Here is a 15,938-nt window from a genome sequence, read left to right on the forward strand (position 1 = left end):
TTGGGGCGCACTGTTCCACAGCATGTGTGATAGACACGTGCAATCTCGTCAGAATATTCTGAGGCAGGACTTCTAGGGCAGAGCAGCCGTGGCAGCATCTCCAGGGAACTTGTTAGAAATGCACTTTCCCAGCCCCCCTCCCCCTCTCCTCACCTCTTACCTTTTGGATTAGACACTCAGGGGGTGGGGCCCAACACTCTGTATTTTAACAAACATTCCATGTGATTTCTGATGCATGCTCAAGTGTGAAGAGCCCTGATCTAAGATGTGGTGCTAAAAATCTATAATAAAAAACAAAACGAAACAAAACCACACGTATCTTTAATGATCTGTCCAGTTGGAGAACCTCTAACATCTTTAGATGGGTCCCTTGTCTTTACTGCCAGTGGCTTAGCACCACGCTGACAGATTTACTCTGTCTTTTAGAACTAGCTTAGACTTTCCATAAAAAGACCTGTGTCCACTAGGTCCTTAATAAAAGTATGAAACAGACCTGAATCTAGGGAGGGAGGAATAAGGCTAGTCTCTGGTGTTCACATGCTCCAGGGAACAGGGAAAAGCAATTGTCTCTTTGCCAAAGACATTGAATCACACAAAGACAAGAGACACCTTGAGAAAATAAAGAGAAACAAATTTAGAACAAGCAACGGGAGATATTTCCCCATTCAGCATTCACTCAACTTGCAGAATTTGAGTGATTTATGTCTTTCAATGAATATGCAAGGTGATTCTTTTCACCCAGATATAATTAACACCATTCGGTATTTTTATTCAACAGACAATATACCATATAGACAATATTAAATAGACAGTACCCAATTATAATGAACACCAGGGAATATTTTTATTAAACAGACAATTTAATAAGGGGCTCCTGAAAGATTGTTTTATATTGCACTTGTTCTCTGATCAATCTCTGAAAGAGACTTGATTCCCGATGTCTAAAGAATGGCCCTCTCTGAATGGGTTCCTTCCATGGACATTAATCACTTTTTGAATAATGCAAGTGACAGTTATAATAAAAGCTTATGTATCTGGTTAATTTCTTTGGTCGAGCATCATGCTCATTTAAGCACATTGCTGACAATGTCAGGGTTGAGAATTCAATCCTCATGTGGGCAGTCAGAGTGAGGAAATGAGCTATTTGGGGTATGGAACAATGAAGAAGGCAGAGGGGATAATATACAAGGACCTTGGGGCTTCGTAATTATGTTGCAAATAAAGGATGATGGTGGTGGTGATGATGGCGATGAGTCAGGAATGACTCCCGGTTTTGTATCTCTCTGTGGGACTCCATGGATCTGAACCTTTGAAAAAATTGAGGACAACAGTAGAATGACTCCATAACTCAAGAAATTTCCCCCAAGGAAAGTTTTATCTCACAGAACATTAAAGCTCCACTGAGGTCTTCTAGATTGCCTTGAATTGAAATGCACAATTGAAGAGCCCCTTCTTTGGCGTTATCATCACATGGTGTAATATCGGTAATTTTGTCTCACGGTGGGTCCAGGAAAATATGAATCATTAAGGACCATGTGAAAAATATTTGTACGAAACTGCCGTCCGTTCACTTAGTGCCAAAAGAGCCAGTCTCTTGTTTACTTGGCTCATGTTATTAGAAGAGATCTTGCCAATAACTCAAAAGGTCGTGCTTTACTGTAACATTGAGTCTTGTCCACTCACTTTCCTATAGTGCTGTCATTAGCCAGAGTCAGCCTGTGCAAATAGAGGCTCCATCTGTCTAAGGAGAGTGGAAGTGTGTTTTCACATGTAGTATAAATATTTAGGTAAAGACATTTCAAACTTTATTGTGCATACAAATCACCTGCGGATCCTGTTAAAATACAGATTCTGATCCTGTAGATCTGGGGGTACTGAGATTCTGCATTTGTAACAAGCTCCCAGGTGATGCTGGTATTGCTGGTCCCCAGACTATACTATGAGTATCAAGGATCTAGGTTGTAAAAATCTGAGTTAATGTGTGTCAACAATTCTCTCCTCTCTCAAAGGTCTTAATAACCTCAAAAATCATCTGTCAAACAAGTACAACAAGGAGTTCCAATCAACAAAGTTTAAACTCAAAAAATTAAACCAACTACCAGGGTGAACTTCTAGATAAATGTCCAACAATAAGCACCAACAACCATTCAGAGATCAAACTTTTTGCAACTACCGTGTGTGGAGTGCTTATTGCCAGGCACCACGTAGAGTTTACTCTGTGGTACCCAGTCATGCTGGGATCTGAATGCAGGCAAACTGGATACATAAAACAGAAGAAGGGAAGATGTCACCCATGGGTACCATTTATTAAGCTCTTATGCTGTGCCAGGCACTTTACAGACATTCTCCTATTTAATCCTCACAGCAGTAAGAGGAAAGTATTATCATTGTCCCCATTTTTCAGAAACAGGAGGCCAAGATGCAGAGACGTCAAGCCACATGCTCAAATCTGCACCATTCTTGAGTGTGAAACCAGGAATTGAACCTTCAGTCTCTTGATTCATCTTCTATAGCATTTTTCATTGTTTGGAACGGAAATGCTGTCCCCAATCCTAAAACGAGATGAACAGCTAGCAGAACGGGCTGAGAAAACGAAGATCCCTCCCAAAATAGGTGGCACATACAGAGACACACAGACAGACAGACACACATACGCGCGCACACACACACACACACACACACACAACTGAGCTGCTTTTGGTCTCCTTCCCTAAAATCTAAAATCTGGGCCGAGAAAACAGATCTGCTAACGAGCTCTTACTTATCCCTGGGTATCCCACAGTCTTCCAGGCCATTAACCTCCTAGTTACAATTCAAATCCATATTGTCAATGGCTGTAATCATCTATAATTCAGAAGAACCTTCTCCAAAATACTCACAGACTGGCAATTCCCTACTGTGCTTCAAGTGATTAATCAACCAAGTTAATCAACAAGTCCTTAAAATTGGACTGAAATCAACTTCAAAGGCATCTCTAATCAGCCGTCTCTGAGCAGTGGGCACTAGTAGGTGTAATCATGAGGACGATCTTGCAACCACTTTTCTAGCCCCAGGGGAGCCAGAGGTAGTTTCTGATACAGTGAGGTGGGAAGAGGGGAACTTCAAGGAATTTTGGTAGCATACGTAGGCTTTTTCTTTTCTTTTTTTTTTTTTTACGGTATGCGGGCCTCTCACTGTTGTGGCCTCTCCCGCTGCGGAGCACAGGCTCCGGACACGCAGGCTCAGCGGCCATGGCTCACGGGCCCAGCCGCTACGCGGCACGTGGGATCTTCCCAGACCGGGCTACGAACCCATGTCCCCTGCATCGGCAGGCGGACTCCCAACCACTGCGCCACCAGGGAAGCCCCCCATAGGCTCTTTCTTGTAATTGCTATCCAAGGAGTTGCAACAGACCAAACTCACACTAAATCAGTATCAACTCTATATACAGAGACATGCTAATTGGAAGGAACATGACTTTATTACTATCAGGAGAAAGACTACTGGGAGCTCAGAACCTGTTTGGATTTGAAGGTTTTAAAGGTGGATGGGAGAGGGAGAGGCGGTACAGACAAGGAGAGAGAATGTGTGTAATTCAGTGTGGGCTTGTTTTAACACGGAGAGAAGACTTTTTAGAAAAAAATTTATTGAAGTATAGTTAATTTACAACGTTGTGTTAGTTTCAGGTGTACAGTAAAGTGATTCAGTTATACATATATATATGTTTCTATATATATATACTTTTTTACATTCTCTTCCATTATAAGTTATTACAAGACATTGAGTATAGTTCACTGTTCTATACAGTAGGTACTTGTTGGTTATCTAGTTTATATACAGTAGTGTGTATATTTTAATCCCAAACTCCTAATTTATCCCTCTCCCCCCACCTTTTAAAAGACATATGCAGCTGGTGGGAAATGGTGGGTTGTATTGATCAAAAATGAATTCTGTTATCTTAGAGGATAGAAGAACATTCAGTTAAGTTATAAAATGCATTTGTGAGAGCAATGGCTTCCAAAGCAAGATGTGTGCAAAAAGTCCCATTGGGATATGGGAAGAAAATATTAGAACCTCTAATAGAGGTTTTTTTTAGTTAAAATTAAGCGGGAAATTAAGCTTTATGGATATTTAACATATGATTGACAGTGGGCTAAGTGCATAACGTAGAAATGAATATGCATACATTTGGCTGTATAATCCAACATTTTCCTGGTAGAGAAGAGACTCTTTAGCTAGTAAGATTGCTTATGTGTGAATATGTGTGTTCAGAAAGATTCTAAATGTTATGTTGGTAGAAAGAAAATGCACTAGAATGAATAAAGTGTTAGATATTTACATAATGGAACATTACAGAGCTGTTAAAATGAATAAACTGAATTTAGATAAATCTCAAAATGCCACATGAAAAAAGTAAGCTGCAGAATAATGTATTCAGTGTGATTCCATTCATGTATAGTTTTAAAAACATACAAAACAATATCGTATGTTGTTTATTAACATTTGCACATAGAAAAGGCATCATGAATAAGAGGGGTGCTCACTAATTTGAGAGTGATGGTAACCCCTGGGAGAAAATTAAGGGCACAAGATTAGAAAAGACCACAAAGGAAGTCTGAACAAAGCATTAACATTGGTTCCCTCTGGGAGATGGGAGTGGCTGCTTGCTAGCTTATTAAATGAATCTATCCTCTTGCGTATGTTCAGAATAGTTCATGGTCATCAAGGAAAAGAAATGTGCTAAACTGGTGGGTTGAGGAGACTGTATCCTGGACAGTGAGATTTGTAAGTCACAGTATGGGGAGGCTACACTAGACTACTTTCTGGGGACCCCAAGAGTGAGATGAGCTGAAATGAGATGAACAGGGTGTTTAGACAAGAGAAGCAGAGGGTGCAGCCAAGACTAAGTCGTGCTGCTGCCACTTCCGGGTCGATCCTGCGTGAGCTTTTCTCCTCATGCTAATTGCGTATGCTAATTGCGTCATAATTAGCAGAGCCATGTGCAAATGAAAATCAGGTTATCTGGAGCAATGTGACCTGTGATCACCTGTGAGCCCCATCTTGGAGGATTTGGGGTGAATTTGAGAGGGATACGAGAGAAGTATAAAAACCGGGCTCATAGGGACCAGTTAAGCCAGTCGGCCCCGGCTCCGTATCAGCAATACCGGGGCAGCTTAAGCGCGCCTGCCTCCTCTCCAGACCAATTGGATCAGCATCTCTGGGAGTGGAGACCTGACGTGGGCATTTAATGTAAAGTTCCTCAGCTTATTTCAGTGTGCAGCCTAGGTTGAGAACCTTGGGCTATAATGTGTGCTCCAGGGCTCCATAACCACGGGTTCTGTCTGTCTTTACTACTTCTGGGCTGGTAACAACCAATGTAACTTGTTTTTGCAAATACACATTGCTTTGCCTGCCCTGCTGGTTGCTTTTTCTGCTCAGACATAGACCTCAGAGGGAAATGGAGAGTAGAGTCAATGGCTCTTAAAGGAATCTCTGAGACTATGTGATATAACGTCTCCATTTTCAAAATGAAGAAACAGGTCCTGAAACACAAAAATACCTTGACCCAAAGACACACAATGAATCAGTAGTAGATCCAGAATTCAAATACTGATTTTCTGACACCACCTTGAAAATAAAATGAAAGGAAATTCTATTAATAAGGGTTTATTGTCCAGAGGTGATATTGTTAACCTGAAGTGGTTTGAGAAGGTGTTTTTGAGTGGACATTCTTTCAAGCACAAAATAATTTATCATTATCCTAATTGTATGGAAATGAGAGCTTCTCATACATCTGAAGGTGAAAACATCTTGTGCAGTTAACTATTTTAAGTGCTCCCACTATGATCTTACTTTTAGCATGAATTTATTTTATTTTTGAGGGAGTGTTTACTTAGCATGAAAAGCTCCAATCTACCCTGTTTGAATGGTTATGCACTAACATTATCAGAAGCCAAATTAATAAGTTTTTGAAGGGCTCTTTACCCTGAGGAAACGGCTTGGAATAGAGTGGGCTCAATAATAGGAATAAAAAAATAATAATAGAAAACATTTATTAGCACTTGCTGGGCACTCTAAGTGACACAGTTGCCACATTTAGTGAATAAAAACACAATAAATCCAGTTAAACTTGGATTTCAGATAAACAGTGACTGCTTCTTTAGTATGATTTCCTATATTTTTCTTTGCTGATTCTGTCAACTCACTAAATGAATTAACCCCATTTATTCTTTACAACCCTACCAGGGAGGTTCTATTATAATTCCCATGATACAGTTGAGAAAACAGGGGCAGAGTGTTAGGTTAACTCACCGAAAGTGACAGAGCTAGTATGTGGCAGAGTCGGGGTTTGAACCAAGGAAGTCTAGCTCCAGAGCCTGTTCATTTAACCACAACAATACACTGCCTCTCTTAATTAATAATGGGAAAACCATTCAACAGTGATTCAGTCAGCAAACATTTATTCTGTCTACAATGGTTAAGCACCATGTCTGGTGAGAGGAACTAACACCCGAGAGAGACAAACTTGGAAAAGACACTGGGCGGCTTTGGCGGTCTTTGCGCTGCAGCTTCCTCCTGTGTACAGTGAAAGGATAAAGCCAGATCACTAGTTCTCAACTCGGTTGGGCAATGGGGGATTTGCTAAAGTCCGGATGACTCTCCTCACCTCCACAGATTCTGAAACAAGGGGTGCTTAGGGGTGGATTCTTTGAATCTGGATTTTTTAAAGCAAGCTCTCCAGTTGAGGCTGATGAATCTGAAGTTTGAGACCCTACAAACTATACCATCGAATCAAGTTAGAGCTGGGAGCAGTGATTCTCAACCTTGGCTCCCACCGTGAAATCACTCGGTGGGCTCTACCCTGCACCCAGTGAGTTACAACCTCCCCAGGCAAATCTTTTTCTTTTTTTTTTTTGGCCACGCCCTGTGGCTTATGGGATCTTAGTTCCCATAAGTACCAGGGATTGAATCCGGGCCCTCTTGGCAGTCAAAGTGCCGAGTCCTAACCACTGGACCACCAGGAAATTCCCCTTCCCAGGTGATTCTAATGTGCAGCCAGGGTTGAGAATCATGAAGTTTAGTCAACCTAATCTGAGTAAGATAATTGATTTTTACTTTTATTTATTTAGTTATCTATTTACTGTTTTATTTTTAAAAATTGAAGTAGAGTTGATTTACAATGTTATATTAGTTTTAGGTGTACAACATAGTGATTCAATATTTTTATAGATTCTACTCCATTTGAAGTTATTGTAAAATATTGGCTCTATTCCCTGTGCTATACATTATATCCTTGTAGCTTATTTATTTTATACATAGTAGTTTGTACCTCTTACTCTGCCACCCCTATTTTGCCCCTCCTTCCACCCGTCTCCCCTCCCCTCTCCCCTACCTAAAAGTTGAGAGTTATGTTTTATTGGACAGAAATTTTTAGGACTTCAAGCCTGGGAGGCAGCATCTCAAGTAACCCTGAGAAAACTGCTCCAAGGAGGTTGGGGTTGGGGGGTGGCTAGGATATATAGTATCCTAGGATATATAGTAGTTTTGCAACAAAGGGCAGGTAGTAGGAACAAAAGATTACTGTTAATTAAAGAAAACTAGAAATCTCAAGTTAAGGAATCTAGTGCTTTTCTATATATGGGAAGATGCAAGAATCTGGGCTCACTGGAATCATTCCTTTGATATGCATCTCAGCTATCTGGGGCCAATATCCTGTGTTTTCACATCCTGAGTTTCCTCAGGGCTCATCTGGGGAGTTGCTGCAGTCTGATGGCTGCTAGATGGCAGGTATTCTTTCCTTCCTGGTGTCCCTCAGGGCTCACCGGCTCACCAGCTGAGGGTGGCTACAATTGCTGATGACTGTGACATCCTTTGTTTACTGATATAGCAGGCAGTATTCCATTTCTCATAACCACTAGTTTCCTTTCTATATCTGTGAGTCTGTTTCTGTTTTATCATATTTGTTTGTTTTATTTTTTTTATTCCACATGTAAGTGAAAACATACAGTATTTGTCTTCCTCTGTCTGACTTACTTCACTTAGCATAATACCCTCCAGTTCCATCCATGTTGTTGCAAATGGAAATTTTTTCTTCTTTTTTATGGCTGAGTAATATTCCATTGTATATATGTACCACATCTTCCTTATCCATTCATCTACTGATGGACACTTAGGTTGCTTCCATGTCTTGGCTATTGTAAATAGTGCTGCAATGAACATTGGGGTGTATGTATCTTTTCAAATTAGTGTTTTCATTTTCTTTGGGTATATACCCAGGAGTGGAATTGCTAGTTCACTCTTGGTGGGAATGTAAATAGATAATTTATTAGTTTTAGATTTTCATTGTATTTAACTCTTTGTTGGCTATGGAGGACATTCATTCATTCATTCCTTGACTCATCAAATATGTAGTAAGTGCTCGCTACACTGTGTTGTACTACATAGAGGAATATGATGGTCAACAAGAAAAACAGAATTACTGCCCTTGTGGAACTTTAATGAGAGACATTTTTGTAATGATTATAAAAGTAAAGTATTTAGACTCAGATTTAACATCCATCAGAGGAATGTCCGTGGGAATGGCATTGTAACGAACTCTAAAAAATCTGTACTTCCAGATAAGCAACACCAGTAAAAATTGTTAAAAACTAACTTTTTCAGAACTCTGGAGATTAACCAAAGGCTTGCAACAATCTAAAAAACATTTAATCAAGGAAAACAGATAAATATCAATAAGAACAGAGAGCTTTGTGGCATTTTAACTTGATCCATTCAAACCCCTCTCCTCAGCTCCATGATAGCCCTGAAAACCAAAAGCCTGCAACCACGGTGAAAACCAGCAGCCTGGTGGCCACTGAAGGGAAAGAACGAGTATGGAGCTCTCCAGAAGCGCTATTCTCAGATAATTATCATTACTGACCTGTCTGACAGTGGCCTGGAAACACCCACTAACAAGGCTGCTATTTACCTGACCTGACTCAGAGCCTACTCTTTGCGAAGGTCCTTTTCCCTTTAGGCATTTGTCAGAACCAATCAGTGGCAGCTGTTTAACACAGCAGCTGCCTGAGGCAGCAGTAGACATTTGAGCAAACAAAAAGCTGACCAAAAAACTTAAAAGGAAAAGGTGAAAAATGAGATGTCCATTGAGGGCTTTGAAAATTTCTGACACGTTCCTGAGAATCTAGAAGAGTACACACATGCACAAGGCTGCACGTGCTCGGGAAAGAATTGAGAGGGCCCTAAGTTCTCACTGCTGACCTTGAGGCTTTGCACAAGCAGGAGGTGAAGGCTGAGGAAGAGTTGTAAACTGCCTTCCAGGGCATTGAAGTGGTGGCCCTACCATACAGAGACCCTGGGCAAAGGCTGGGTGACTTGTTCCAAGAATTTAAGGAAATTTCTGTCCAATTATTAACTGACCATTAAGCTAAGCAAACAGAAACTTCGATGCCCACACATAACAAGGAATACAAATTTAATTTATTTTTATTTGTATTTATTTATTTATTTGGCTGCGTCGGGTCTTAGTTGTGGCATGTGGGATCTGCATTGCCGCTTGCGGGATCTTTGTTGCAGCATTCAGACTCTTAGTTGCAGCAGGCGGGATTTAGTTCCCTGACCAGGGATTGAACCTGGGCCCCTGCATTGGGAGTGCAGAATCTTAGCCACTGGACCACCAGGGAAGTCCCAAATTTTAAATAATTAGTACAGGAAAGTCACTAAACAAACAGCAGAAGCAACAGTGAAAACAACACATGGTGAGAGAATCAGAAAGATCTCAGGTTAATAACTTAACCTTCTATATTAACAAACTAGAAAAGGAAGAGCAAACTAAACCCAAAGCAACTAGATGGAAGGCAACAATAAAGCTTAGAGAGAAATTAATGGTAGAGAAAAGAAAAATAATAGAGAAAATTATTAATAAAATGAAATTTTGGTTCTTGGAAAATATAAACAAAATTAACAAACCCTTATCTAGACAGATGAAGAAAAAAAGAGAAAAGACTCAAATTAATAAAATCGAGAATGAAAATAGGGTCATGACTACCAATCTGATAGAAATAAAAAAAACTATGAGAGAATATTATGAACAACTGTATGCCAACAAATAGAAAATCTAGAAGAAATGGACAAGTTCTTAGAAAAACAAAGATTACCAACACTGACTCAAAAAGATCTGAATATCAAGTGAAGAAAAAAACGTACACAAAACAAATTCCAGACCCAGATGGCTTCACTGGCAAATTCTACCAAATGTTTAAAGAAGATATAACAACAATCTTTCAAAAAATCTTCTTAAAAATAGAAAAGGAGGAAATACTTTCCAACTCATTTTATTAGCTAATTTTACTCTGATACTGAAACCAGACAAAGGCATAACAAGAAAACTATAAGCCAATATATTTTGTAATATATAGTCACAAAAATCTTCAACACAATGTAAATATATCCAGTAAAATATTTAAAAAATTACACACCACAACCGAGTGGGATTTATTCCAGGAATATAATGCTGGTTGAATATATTAAAAAAATCAATCAATGTAATATGTCACACTAATAGAATTAAGGACAAAATTACATGATAATTTTTTTTTTTTAATTAAGGGTACTTTTTATTTATTTATTTTTGGCCGTGTTGGGTCTTCGTTTCTGTGCGAGGGCTTTCTCTAGTTGTGGCAAGCGGGGGCCACTCTTCATCGTAGTGCGCAGGCCTCTCATTATTGCGGCCTCTCTTGTTGCGGAGCACAAGCTCCAGACGCACAGGCTCAGTAGTTGTGGCTCACGGACCTAGTTGCTCCGCGGCATGTGGGATCTTCCCAGACCAGGGCTCGAACCCGTGTCCCCTGAATTAGCAGGCAGATTCTCAACCACTGCGCCACCAGGGAAGCCCCTACATGATAATTTTAATAAATGCAGAAAAGGCATTTGAGAAGATCTAATCCTCTTTCCTGATAAAAATACTCAATAAACTAGGACTAGAAAGGAACTTCCTCAACTTGATAAAGTACATCTATGAAAAATTCATAGCTAACATCATACTTAATGGTGAAGGAATGAAAGTTTTCCCCTTAAGATCAGGAACAAGACAAGGATGTCCAACTTTGCCACTTTTATTAATTGTCCTAGTTTCTAACTAGGGCAATTAGACAAGAAAAATAAATAAAGGCATTCATATTGGAAAGGAAGAAGTAAAACTTGCATCTTGGCATGTTTTTGCAGATGACAAAATCTTATATACAGAATATCCAAAGGAAGAAAGACTGCTAAAGCGAACAAATTATTTTAGCAAGATATAGGATACAATATCAACATGCAAAAATCACTTGTATTTTTATACACCAGCAATGAACAATCCAAAAAGAAAACGAAGAAAACAATGCCACTAACAGTAGCATTAAAAATAATAAAATACTCAGGAAATTTAATACAAGAAGTATAAGACTTGTGCACTACAAACTGTGAAACATCCTTGCAGACAACTCAAGAAGACCTAAAATAATGGAAAGATAGAATGTATTCAGGGATCAGAAGACTTCAGGTTGTTAGGATGGCAACACTCCCCAAATTGATCTATTTACAAATTCAACACGATGCCTATTAAAATTCTTCTCCCATTTTTGCAGCAGTTGACAAGTTGATCCTAAAAGTCGTATAGAAATGCAAGGGATCCTAAATTGCCAAAACAATCTTGAAAAAGAGCAAGTTTGAAGGACGCACATTTCCTCATTTCAAAAGTTACAGCAACCAACACAAGTATCTAGGCTGATAGAAGAAGTCTATCTGGGACATCACTGCTAGTGTCGCAGATAAAAGAGAGAAGAGGACTACTACACGACGACTCTGCTCATGATTGGTTCATGTCACTCTGGTTCACACTCCATTTGCCAAATAAGTCATATGGCCAAGCCTGATATCAGTGGGGAAAATGTATATTCCTCTCTTAAGGAGGGGAAGGGAATATTTTGAGCAGTTATATTAAATACCACAGGCAATTTTTCAGATAGACTGATGGCATACTAATATGGGGTCTAGTCATAACAGAAGGGTATATTGGGACCATTCTCTTTGCCCTCTCCTCCCTGCAAGTTTATAAGGCATTACAATTAAGGATAAATGTGATGTTTGGAATATAAATGAATGACTGCTATTTGGCAACACAGTACAAAAAAAAATGATGGATTACCAGCATCCGGGCAGCATATTTCCTGAGTACCTGGTTGCTTTCAATACTCAGATTGCCCCAGAAAAAGGTCAGCCCATAGCTTTCTGTCCCTGGGCAGCCTGAGCAGTAGTACATATACGCTGCCCTTGGCTATCGCCATCCATACTGGTAGAAGAGCTCTTTATTCCTTAACCATTCAAGGCACGATCCGGCTCATGGGGGCTCACCCTGTTCTCCATCACTGGTGAGCGTTGTGCCCTCGCTGGGTGGTGGGATGCTATAACCCTTCCCTCTCTCCTGCCTCCTGAAAGGATGGAGGTGGCATTTAAGTTTCTTCTGTTTTATTTTCCCTTTGGATATCTGCCTTCTTGATATAAAGATTTCATCATTTACAGAATAAGGAATGTTCTCTCAGCTCTACTCTGGGAAACAGACATTTAGTTTTTAATCAGCCTAAATGAATGAATCGGCTTATTCACAGGCACAGTCCTGCTCTTGATTTTCTGCAACTTTCATCTCTCTTGGAATCTCTAGAAAAAAAGGAAAAAACCACCTCTGGTCATAAAGATAAGGACTAGAATGGCTTCAGATACATTAGGAAGTGACTTGGGATTTCCCATCTGGTTCTAATTATGCAGGCTTCTGAGAAGCATGTAGTCATGGGTGTGTTGACATCATCTTCACACTTTCTGAGGCCACTGCCAGGGAATCAGTCAGGATCTAGGAACAGGGCAAAGAGGTGTTGAAGTAAAATCTCCTTCTGAAAGGGCACATTTCCTGGTCCTGTGGCAACAAGGGACCATTTCTAGGAACTTCAGAATTTAGATACATGCAAGATGTTCAGTCATGCTCATGAGTAATGAAATGCTATTTTTGAATAGCAGTGAGATCCAGTTATTTATCTATCAAATTGACAAAAGTTAAAATGTTTGGTAAAACCCAGTGAGTGTGAGGAAATAGGCATTCTCATTCATTTGATGTGGGTGTGTTGTCCAGTGCAGCTTCTCTGAAGAGCAGTTTGGAAACACCTGTCAAAGAAAAAAATGCTTTCCCTTTGGCTCAGTGATTGATCCTCTGCGAACAGATTTTACAGATACATGAATCTGTGTGCAAAGACATGTTTAGACCAGCTTTCCCCTTGCTGCATGGTGTTGTACTGTACCTGCCTTATACTGTTAACTAACCTAAATGTTTATCAGGAGCAGACTAATTAAATGAATTAAGGCCTATCTATAAAACAGAATACCATGAGGCTGTTTAAAGCACTGAAAAATATCGGTGTACGCTGGCATGGAAAGAGAGTCAACACATCTTGCTAAGTGTTAAAAGCAAGTTAGAAGATGATTCTTTTAAATGAGGGATCTTCAACTTCAGCACTATTGACGACTTGGGTCAGATAAGTCTTTGTAGTGGGGACTTTGCTGTGCATCGTAGGATGTTTTGCAGCATCTACTGAGCAGATGCCAGCGGCAATCCCTACCACTCTCAAGCCATGATGATAAAATATGTCTCCAGACATGGCCAGATGTCCCCGGGGTAGAGGGCTGCAAAAGCATCCCCGGTTAGGAACCGCGGCTCTAGATGCGTGTAAGTTAAGAGCTATGGGTGTTTGTGTGCACACAGATCATGTTTAGAATAACCATATGAATCACTGGCTGCCTCTGTACAGCTGGGGCTAGGATGGTAGGCGGGAGAAAGACCCAGGTTTCATTGTAAATACTTTTGTATGAGTTTTAGCATGTGTGCTATTTAAAAACTCAGATTAAAAGTAAACTACACAATGATATCTCCATGACTGCTGAAGTTACAGGTAGAAAGAGCATTTTTTAAAATGCCACTTTGACCCAAAGAGCTTGGTACCTTTTTTTCCCTTGCAGTTTGGAATGTGCTCAGGGTGAAGGGTTATAGAACAGCAGCAAGATGGGTTGCCACTGTGCACCATGACGAACGCGTTCTTGGAGATATAAACAGAGCCCCTGTAGCCACCACTGAATAAGTTTGGGAAAATGATTTTCTGGAAAGAGCATGAACGGACCTTTGGAACTAGAACGATTTAGGTTTTAATCCAAGATTTGCCTCTTAATGGCATGTGTCCTTGCCCAAATTAACTCTCTGAGCCTCAGTTTCCTCATTTGTAAAGTGAGCAAAAACGTATCCAGTTCATAGAAATTTTGTGATTATTAACTAATACACACACACATGCACAATTTCTACATAAAACTCTGGTGACTGCCAGTTAAGAGTACCCTTTCTGAATGCAAGTTACACGGGGCCCGCATCATGATAATTAAGAGCTTTTTGTTTGGAATCAGACTAACCTACATCCAAATCTCAACTCTGCCACAAGGTTGCCTTGTGACCTTAGGAAAATCAGTTAACTTCTCTGGACCTCATTTTTCTCATTTTTTTCTATATTAAAAAAAATGCCCATCACAGAAATTGGAGGCACCTGACACATGGCCCACTTTGATTCTACAAAGGCTGAAGGGTTGGAAATATGTCTCAGATCCTATATTACTTAGGGATAGAACTCAAACTGGTTTAGGTCAAAAAGGAGATTCAATGATCCACGTCCAGGCATCCCCTGGAGATAATGCAGGCTCAGTTCTAGAGCACTGCAATAAAGCAAATATCAAAATAAAGTGAGTCACACAAATTTTTTGGTTTCCCAGTGCACATAAAAGTTTTGTTTACACTATACCATAGTCTATTACATATGCAATAGCATTATGTCTAAAAAGACAACGTATATACCTTAATTTAAAAATACTGTATTGCTAAAAAAAAAAATGCTATTATCTGAGCCTTCAGTGGGTCAAAATAGTAACATCCAAGATCACTGATAACAGATCATGATAACAAATAAAATAATAATGAAAACTTTAGAAATATTGTGAGAATTACCAAAATGTGACACAGAAACACAAAATGAACAAATGCCGTCAGAAAAATGATGTCGGTAGACTTGCTCCATGTAGGGTTTGCATAAATCTTCAATTTGTAAAAAACACAGTATCTACAAAGCACGATAAAGTGAAGCACAGTAAAATGAGGTCTGCCTGTACTGGAACAGTTTAGGGATTATTCTTACACGGCTACTTCAGGCATGACTGGTTCCAGGCACTCTGTCAAAAGGGCTTGGTCTCTTTCCATCTCATTGGTCTGTTATGCTCAGCATTGGTTTTATTCTCAGGCAGGCTCTCTCCATGTGGTAGCAAGATAATTGTACACACTGGGAAAGCTTAGTATAAACACAGTGCCAACTACCAAATGGTCCCAGCAAAGTCCGCATACACTGTTGTATTATTAATCCTCTCTGAGTCCTGCTCCCATCTCTGAAACAATCACTATGTCCAGGAAGATGCAATGCTCTGCTTGGTCAGCCCTTGTTCATGGTGCCCATCTCTGAGCACAGAGTGGGGTTAGTGCCTCTGAACCATATGGAGAAGTCACGAGAGGGGAGAAGTTGTGAGCTGTTATCCATGTCATTTCCCATAATAGACAATGTGTTTTATAGTTTTCTTTTCCTTTCCTTTCTTTTACTAACTTTCTTCTCTTCTAGACCCTGTGCCTTGAAGCAGCAAGGCTCTATGTCTCAATAAGCTCAGGGTCTAGTACAATACCTAAAACATATAGGTGATCAATAAGTATCCCTATAATGCAATGAATTACAGGGACCATATGCCTTTTAATGATCTTGTCTGGAATCTGTCCTGCAGCTCAAAAGTATTTGTTGAATGGATTGATAATTTCTCTGGGGATAGAAATCATGTCTGATTCACTGTATTCTCAGTGA

General features: G+C 39.9%; 1 long non-coding RNA gene across 2 annotated transcripts in view; it reads right to left on the minus strand.

The window, feature by feature from the left end:
- Window positions 1-1,175: 1,175 nt before the first annotated feature.
- LOC307198266 overlaps window positions 1,176-15,938 on the minus strand; it is a 433,339-nt gene continuing 418,576 nt past the window's right edge. The window contains exon 5 of one of the 2 annotated variants that reach the window (XR_013831596.1): window positions 1,176-2,552. This is a non-coding gene — a long non-coding RNA (uncharacterized lncRNA). Of the gene's footprint in view, window positions 2,553-5,315; window positions 5,608-15,938 lie in introns of those variants that run through there. The other variant, XR_013831597.1, reaches the window with a different exon arrangement.

The sequence above is a fragment of the Stenella coeruleoalba genome (assembly GCF_951394435.1).
Source record: "Stenella coeruleoalba genome assembly, chromosome: 15".
Classification (NCBI taxonomy): domain Eukaryota; kingdom Metazoa; phylum Chordata; class Mammalia; order Artiodactyla; family Delphinidae; genus Stenella; species Stenella coeruleoalba.